We start from the raw sequence: 9,557 nt of genomic DNA, 5'->3' as shown, positions 1-9,557 counted from the left end.
CAGGAAATGGCACAATCTAGCTAACTCAACGGGCTAGCACCATACCTAAGGCAGAGGACATTACCCTTTACCTTGTTCTACTGTATCTTTGCATTCTCTCTTTACCCTCCCTCTATACTACTTCACCTTTGCCGCTTCTGCTTCCCCTCCTGTTCCCCCTTCCTACTGTACCTCCCCGCCCCCTCCTATCCCCTCATATCCCTCTCCTATCCCGGGGGACACTAGTCTTTATATCATGCATCCTCATACTTGGGTCCCTTCATGGCCCAGATATAAAGAAAATCTTGTAATCCATTACCTGTTTAATGTGTCCCATGTATGGGTTCTACAGTCATTCGGACCCCCATTTCACCAACCATATGGAAAACATTGCATTCCACTGAGTGACGATGACCGATAGACAAGGAAGTCAGTAATAAGCCAAACAACTCAGATCCCAGAGCACCTCCCAGGTCTCATTCGCTGGCAGTATTGATATTCCGGGGAGCCATCCCCACGAACCTTGATTATGGTGCTTGCTTAAATAACCAGAACTGTCGACCTTGTTGTTTTTTACATTACTGTTTGCAACCATTCATCTGTTTCTCACTTGCTTGTCTCTTATATTGTTCTACAACAGAATATGTAACTGTCTGTACTTGCTCAGTGTCAAAAAAAAGGAATTTAAAAAAAAAAAAAAAAAAAAGAAGAACGTCATGGAGGAATAAACATCAACTTGACGGTAGGTAAATGCTCTTACCAGATCCGGTGGACTCTAGTGTCAGCGACATAGAGTCATCAGGGCAGTGTGCCACACATGGCAAATGTATAGATGTCCAGGTGGATAAGACCTCACGGTGGATTCCAGGGATACTCCTAAGGGCTTCCAAAACCAATGTCAATTCGGGACCTCCGAAATGGGATCCTGGGGGGTGAGTGCACCCAGATGGAGTGCCCGCTCGTGCCAGGAGATAGGATCCAGGGATACTCACAGGGGCTTCCAAATCCAACGCCACTTCAGGAACTCCAGAATGGGAATCTTGGAGGAAAGGTGTAGCCAGGTGGAGTGCCCACTCGTGCCGGAAGGTTATGTGGAGAAAAAAATATTGCTTCCACATAGTGCAGATAAAAACGAGAGGTAATTTATTTATAAAAAACCAATACAATAAAACGTGATCACAAAAAAGTAAGGGCAATATGAAGAGTGAAGGAGCCGCCATACGCGTTTCCACCGAAGGGTCTTCTACTGGGGCATTTAGACAAAGTATTTTGTTTCTCCTGCTGATTGGTCCTTACTATTGATTATTTTTATATATATTGGCAATGTGCAGAGGTGATTTATGCCCCAGTAGAAGTCTTCCTTCTGGCTCCCGTGCCTTCAGCCACTTGATAGGCCGGGCCACGATGACACCATTCTCGTGCATGCACACCGGAGTCACATCACCGCGGCACAGATCGGGGTCGTAAATGTCCGCTGAGCTGCGCATGCGCGGCTCAGTGAACATGACAGCTGACAGGCAGGAGAATGCATTTATGGCAAAAGAGACCAATAGGGTCTCTTCTGTCATAAATACCCTGCCTGTCAGCCATTTACAGAAAAAAACAAGTTTACTTCTTCTTTAAGCCAGCCATAGATGGTTTGAATCTCGGCCAGTTCAGCAGGAAGCGACTGAAATTCAAACCATCTATGGACAGGCTGAATGTACTCAAGTTGATCCATCAATCGACTTGGGTACAACCAGCATATCTGATTTTTCGGCATGTGATTATTGCCAGTGGCTAAAGCCACTAGCAATAAACAGAGTGGGGTTAATTTATTAAATTGGAGAGTGCAAAATCTGGTGCACCTCTGCATAGAAACCAATCGGCTTCCACGTTTTTTTTTTTTTTTTTGTCAAAGCTTAGCTTCTAACGTCAACTTGTTGATTGGCTACCATGCACAGCTGCACCAGATTTTGCACTCTCCAGTATTAGTAAATCAACCCATGTTCTCCGGTAGGGGCAGCTTCTGTGGTTGCAGGAAAGAAAATAACACCATCTATGGCCTAAGCCTTTCACCTATTTAAGGACTTAAAAACTTTGCCATTACAAAACAAAAAAAATTTAATCTGGCAGAAATGCACTCAGCTCCTAAATTCCTGTGTGGGTTGACAACATATAAGATTGCCCTGCCCTTGATTCCTCCTCCTCTCCAGAACATAGGGATTAATTGTTCTGTAGTCCACAATAAGAAGTGAGAGGGCCAATTAGGCTCCTAACACAGAAAGAGTGAACAGGACACAACACAGCTGTGATTTTCTATCAAGGTCAACATGTATTTTTATGCACTTCTCAGATATAAATAAAAACCCTTTTGAAAGGTATAGAATAGACCAAAAATGAGCAAATAAGACAAGTTAATTGTTAGGGTTGACATACGCTTTAAGATCAGAGAAAGAAATTGGGCCGAATTGAAAACAAAAATTTTTTATCTTGAGAGGGTTTTAATTTTTTACAAGTTTGTTTCTTCGTAGCTTCAGTTGAAAAAACATGGCCTTGTTACATTACATTAAAGAGACCTTGTCACATTATAAATTTTTTTTTTTCATTCAAACTCATACCTGTAAAGAAGAGGGTACACTTACCTTTTCTGCCCCCACACTACTCCGCTGTAGCGAATTGTCCCCCATTATCCCCCACAGTTCTCACTGCTTCCTTCTTCTGACCATCATACTGTCATTACCGTATCTCATGCCCTGTACACACGATAGGATTTTCCGATCTCACTGTTGAAATGTGTTCTGTAACCTTCACCTAACACACAGACACATCTCCTACTAAACGCTCTCTACTCCCCCCTCCCTTCTCAAGGGTTTACTTTTGCAATTGTTCTATTCGCTAGTTTTTAATAATATATTTCTATTTGTTAGTTTTTAATAACATCTCACACCACCCCTTTCTTATCTATGTATAAAATAACATGTAATAATACATTTTCACTGAACGGACATTTTAAACACAGTGGTTGAGTCCTGTGAATCTGTTCCTGCAGCTGCAGTATTAACTTTGTTTTAGAGTCCCAATCAGAAATCAGTCATATCAGCTTGGCGAGTCATATCAGGAGTTTGGCAGAGTCTTCAGAAGGAACCACGCTCCGATCAGGATCATCGGGAAACGCAGACCTCAAATGCCAGCTAGGTAAGCTGCCCTTAAGCTTGCTATATTTCTGGCTTTTCCTATGTATCCTATCTGTCGGTTCTCAAGGAAACCAGACCACTCTCGGACCTTTCTGGTTGGGTAACGTGTGTGTGTTAATGAGTATGTGTCCCCCTTCACGGGTTTGGACTGTGTGTGGATAGGGAAAATCCTCTGCAGTTCCCTGCGTTGACTCCTTGTGGGTTACCTGGGTCAGAGGCGCATGGTAGGGTCAGGTAAAACTCAGAGAAGAGAAGAGACGAGGAGGGTCTCTTAATGAGTGTTTTGTCTATTGTCATAAACCCCTTCTATCCACGTAGATAAGTGGAGACTATTCTTGTAAATCTGCAGATTTGCTGTACTATTTGTTTAGAGGCAAGAGGGTATAGGCACAAGTAGAGAAGACTGGCCAGTCATTATGGGCATTAAATTAATTAAGGGAATGAAGGGAGAGAGGCCTTCAGAAAATGCCCAGCGCAAGATGAGCGCTAGAGAATATATGAACCGGTACGGTTCCGCCTATACTGAGCCCCTAGATAAATGGGTAGAATGGACAAAGGGAACAGTTAAACCTTTAAAATCTGAAGGGACTTTTGATTTAAAAGTATGGCAAACTTTTCTGCACGATTATGGCCCACTACTGTGCAGTGAAGGAACGTGGAGAATAGCTTGCACATGGGAGACAGAAGCTAAAGTAGCAAATCAAACTGGCTTGACAGAGATATTTAATAAAAGTACTACCCAAATTTACTACATTTGGCCAGAAGACTCTGTAGAGGAGGACCCCCTACCTTATGTGGCTGCCAGTTTGGCTTTAAGGGGTCCACGCCCAAAAGCAAAAGAATTAGATTACATGGAACACACAAATGATGAGCTATGCAATATAGTAGAGAGCAGAGGTTTAACAGCCCCATATCAACCTACAAAGAGGATTTTGGTTCATATCCTAGAAACAGATGATTGGCATAAATCAAAAGGCACATATGCAAAACTAGATCATTCTGAACTTAAGACTTTGGCCAGAGAAAGAGAGATAGAGTCTTAACTTCCGGAGCAAACCATAATTTCCAAATTGTGGCAGCAAGATGGAGAGAAGGAAGGGAGATGCCACCCCTTCTGCCCCTGGCACAGAGCAATCTGTTGCAGTTTATCCTGTCAGGACCCAATTAGTTTTTGAAGGTAATGTTGTTGACAGTAAGTCTCAAATTAAATGGCATGTACCTTTTAGTCCCCAAGATATGAGAGCCATATTAGAGGGATTGGGAGATCCTAGAAAGAATCCAATTGGGTTTGCAAACAAACTTAGTGCTGCACAGGAAGCATATGAGGCTTCTGCTACTGACATTCATCAGCTTCTTATTAAAGCAGTGGGAAGCAACATGTCTGGCTATATACTTAAAGAATGTGGTGTAGACATCAAAAATCTAAGTAAGATGGTTAGTGGACGGGAGGTTTGTGAGAAATTGAAGGAAAAATTGCCCCAAATATATGGACAAACCAGACATGCTGAATTTATGAATGCTAAGCAAGGGAAAGAGGAAGCAGCAGGGGCTTATTGGAGGCAGTTAAGCGATATGGCTGAGGAAGCAGGCATTAAAATAGAGGAAGAGAAGGCGGGAGAAACTGCAAGTCTACACAACTGGTGAAACAAAGGTTTCTTGATGGTTTAATACCCCAGTTGAAAAGTTGTTCACAGCAAGGCCTGAGGCAGGCAATATGTCTATTCGAGACGTCCTGCCTATCCTGTTATCCATAGAAAAAAGGATTAACCAAAAAGACAGCAAACCCAAGATTATGTACATGGGGAAGCAGAGAGAGAGAGGAAGAGGAAGAGGCAAAGGCAATTTCAAAAATCATGGCAATCGGGGATCAATTATATGCTACAATTGTGATGGGGAAGGACACATAGCCAAATTCTGCCATCTTCCTGACCGTAAACTGGAAAAGAGCTTAGAGGCACCTCATGCTGATCCCAGTTCTCTGCCAAAAGCAGTGGATCAGGCATAGGAAAATGGCATGCTAGTATCAATCATGTTAAATAGGGGAGACAATGGTCCCGAGGCCAGAGTAAAAGTATTTTTACAAGAACTCCCCTATCCTGGAGGAGAAACAGAATTAACCTGTTTAATTGATACTGGTGCAAGCCGAAGTGTTTTTTAATATAGAGGACTTACCTCCAGGATTATCTACAAATGTTAGCTCTGGTGTTGGCCTAACCGGGACCTCTACTGATTTGGTTGAGTCCAAGCCACTTAAACTCAGGCTAGGACAGCAAACAGAAATTGTCACTAAAGTGTTAGTTTCAGACACAGTTCCTAAGAAACTTTTGGGAGCTGACATTTTGAACCAAATTTTAGCAAACAGACTACACTCCTACAGGAGTCCAAGTGGTTAGTAGTCTGTCAGGGGAAGTTTTAAATTCTGCCTGTGGAGTATTTTTAATCCAGGACTCCACTCCGCCATTTCCACCAAAATTGAAAGTGATTCCCGCTGAATTATGGGCCACCAGCAAATATGATGTAGGTCTGCTGGATTGCACCCCAGTCATGATAAAAATTAAACCAGGGGCCCATCTCCCACAGATTAAACAGTACCCACTGAGTATTGCTCAGACTGGGGGGATAAAGGATCAAATCACTCAACTGAAAGCGGCACGGGTTGTTGTACCAATTAAGTCCCAAGTCAATACACCCCTGTTCCCAATTGCAAAGAAATCAGACAAGAAGGGTGGGCAGGTGACATACAGCATGGTGCATGATTTGAGAGCCATTAACAATATAATAGAGGCAGATACCCCGATCATGCCCAACCCCCGCACTTTACTAAGTGGAATACCTGCCTCCAGCACCTGCTTTACAGTAATTGATCTTGCAAATGCTTTCTTTTCGGTGCCCCTGCACCCAGATTGCTGGCACCTTTTTTCATTTACCCATGATTCCCAAAAGTTAGCATGGACAAGATTGCCCCAAGGCTGTGTGAGTAGCCTCTCTGAATATAATACTGCGTTAAAGCAAGTATTGGACCAATGGTCCCCCTCACACCCAAACACAGTTTTGCTTCAGTACATAGACGATTTGCTTATTTGTTCTGATACAAAAGGACATTTGTAGCAGAGAAACAGTAAGTCGTCTCATGTTTCTCTATAACAGTAACAACAAAGTTAGCAAAGATAAGCTACAATACTAATTAAAAGCAGAAAGTGTAACTGCGCTAAAGCTTCAAAATAATATAAGCTCAAAGCTGCACGGATATAACACCAATATCAGTGTAAACAACAATCAAATAAACAAAAACGTGCGCTAAGAATAGTATATGTGCAAAAAACAAATCGCATTTAAAGCAATCCTCATTAATGTCAATCATATATTGAAATAACCATTGACCAAAACAGCTGAGAATAATAATAAAGTGCAAAATGTGCTATAGTGTTAGCATACATAAATATATAGAGCAGTTTGTATAAAGTGCAAGGTATACTAGAGAGTGACCAAACATTAACAAACAAGCAGTTTAAATGGTCCCACATTCATTGCAGGGTAGCCCCTGAACAGTCCTGTGAAGAATAAACCACCTCAGCAGTGAGAGGAAAAAAATTAGTCCATAATAGAGTATCAGAAGGAAGAGAGAGGAAAGTTCCATAAACAATGCACCACTTCCAGGGGACAACCGAAAATTCCACGGTCAGTCAGATCACAGCCCACAAGGTGCATGAAGAGGAAGAAGATGTCTATATGAGAGTTTCCCCGTACTCCAAGGAAGTATCAGATGGACTCTTACCCGAACTGATGGACCTCCCTTCGGGCAAGGTCGTACTGGCAGGCAGACTTAGCCCTCTGCAGGGACTGTGGATGGCTCCGAGTCCTCCGGTGTATCTTCCGTCTACAGCCTGGAACGAACCAATACTTCCTCCTTGTTTGGTGTGCCGGAGAAATAATTATAAAGCTACAATACTGCCAAGAGAAAGTGATCTTCCTGGGTCACTGCATTTCACATGGAATCCGTCACCTAACCCCAGATTGAGTTAAAACTCTACAAAACTTTGAAAAGCCAAGAAATGTATGGCAACTGCGTGCCTTCCTGGGGTTAGTGGGATATTGTAGGGAGTGGGTGTGGGTGTGACTCCAAATGCCCTTATGGCATTTGGAGTCACACCCACTGTAGGGGTCACCCAGTTAGCGGGGACAGATTCCCCTCATCAAGAGCAGTGGGATGTAGAAACTCTAATTCAGTTGCAGAACCAGGCCCCTGATGAAGAGAAGGATAAGTGGATCAAATGTAATGCTACCAAAAATCAGCAGGGCCTGTGGAGCGCTGACAACAGGTGGTGTGTACCCAGGAGTTTGTACCCAGTTTTAGCACAACTGGCACATGGCGTCAGTCATCTTGCTAAGGGTGCGATGGTGGCACTTACTGACTGCTATTGGATAGCACCTGGATTTAGTGCATTTGCAGCCAGGTTTTGTGCTTCAATTCGCACTTGTGCTCTGTACAATGCAGGGAGGCCTGTCCATGTTCCCCAAAAGCATTCTCCTAAGCCAGATTTCCCTTTCCGAAGAATTCAAATAGACTACATTCAGATGCCCTGAATAGACACTTATCAGTTCGCTTTAGTGTGTGTGTTGACATGTTCTGAGGTTGACCCGAGAGCTGGCCAGCAGCTAAACGCAAAAACAACAGCAAAGAAAATTTTGAATGAAATAGTTTGTAGATATGGAATTCCTGAAATTATTGAGTGACAGAGGAACCCATTTTACTGGGGAAGTAATGAAAGAGGTAATGGAAGCACTTCACATACAGCAAGCTTTCCATACACCTTATCATCCACAAAGTAGTGGTAAAGTTGAGAGACTTAATGGAATTTTGAAAAACAGATGTGCAAAAATTCAAGCAGATACAAGAAAAGGATGGGTGGAAGCTTTGCCATTAGCCCTATATTCTGTACGAACTACCCCTAAACAACCACATGGGCTGTCCCCCTATGAGATTTTATTTGGAGAGCCACCCAACACGGGGCTATATTTTCCCCAACAGTTGCAGGCTTCTCACTCTAATCTGTTAGAATATGTTCAGATTTTGCAAAGAACATTGAATAAAATACATGAAGGTGTTTATAAATCTATCCCCGACCCAGATTCTGTTTCAGGTATTCACAGAATCCAACCAGGTGACTGGGTGGTGGTCAAGCGACACGTCAGAAAGCCGCTAGAACCAAAATTTGACGGACCACATTTGGTGCTTTTGACAACCGGTTCTGCTGTCAAGTTGGAAGGAAAGCCCACCTGGATTCACGCCAGTCACTGCAAGAAAATCCTGAAGTGATGATATCCTTTGAAAAAATTATATTAATGTTTCTTTTCTTTTTGTTGTTTGTGAGAACTGAGACATGGAAAAATAACCCTTTCATCCAAATGTTAAAATTGTATGCAACCCATAGCAACGCTAGTAACTGCTGGGTGTGTTCTCACTTACATCCCCAAACAGGAACAATACCCACGATAGCAATGCCTCTCAATTTCACTGATCTAAACAGGACCAGAATAAATGGCTCATACATCGTCTCCACAGCTAATGAGCACAGATCAGTAACTTTGATGGTTTCAAAACAGATAAACACTCCACAGATTTGTTTAAACATTACATGTCCGTTTAACACTAAAATGTACACGGTTGGGCAATTCAGATTGCACCGGAGCAAAAATTACAGTTTATGGAGGAAACTATGGTCAATATTATTATATCCCAGATCCAGAACTAAATAGAACCCTTTATAGTACAAATTGCTCACAGTTCCCAATATGTGAAAATATCAGTTACCTGAGATTCCATGTTATTGCTTCCAGTTCTTTAGGAGCAGGCATACCGTCCATACGTAGAGGGTTATATTATATATGTGGAAATAAAGCTTACGCCTGGCTTCCTACTAATGTTACAGGTACATGTTATATTGGGAAGTTAGTACCTGCTTTGGCTGTTCGCAAAGATACAGTGCGACCAGATCAAAGTCCAGAATACCCTTTAGTGTTCAAAAGTGAGCTGTTCACTGAAGGTGACATGGCATGGTCATGGTTCCCTTCCTGGACAGGATAGGGAATTGAAGCAATGAAAAGAATAAATAATTACACTAGAATTGTAGATGAGATTATTAACCTTACTACCAGTGATATAGGTTTATTAAATGAAGAAATGGCTCAGCTTAAAAAAGTAGTATTAGAGCACAGATTAACGCTAAATTATCTAATTGCAGCTCAAGGTGGGATGTGTAAGGTATTTCGTACTGACTGTTGTATATACATTTCTGATAATGAGGACAATATTAAAGGGCATCTTGCTAAGATAAGAGAATTACAGAATAAGGCCAGGGATATTGCTAAAGATGGATGGAACCCCTTTCAGGGTTTAGGAGG

Source organism: Aquarana catesbeiana, linkage group LG02 (assembly GCF_042186555.1).
Source record: "Aquarana catesbeiana isolate 2022-GZ linkage group LG02, ASM4218655v1, whole genome shotgun sequence".
Taxonomy (NCBI): Eukaryota; Metazoa; Chordata; class Amphibia; order Anura; family Ranidae; genus Aquarana; species Aquarana catesbeiana.
This window is presented reverse-complemented; position numbering follows the sequence as displayed.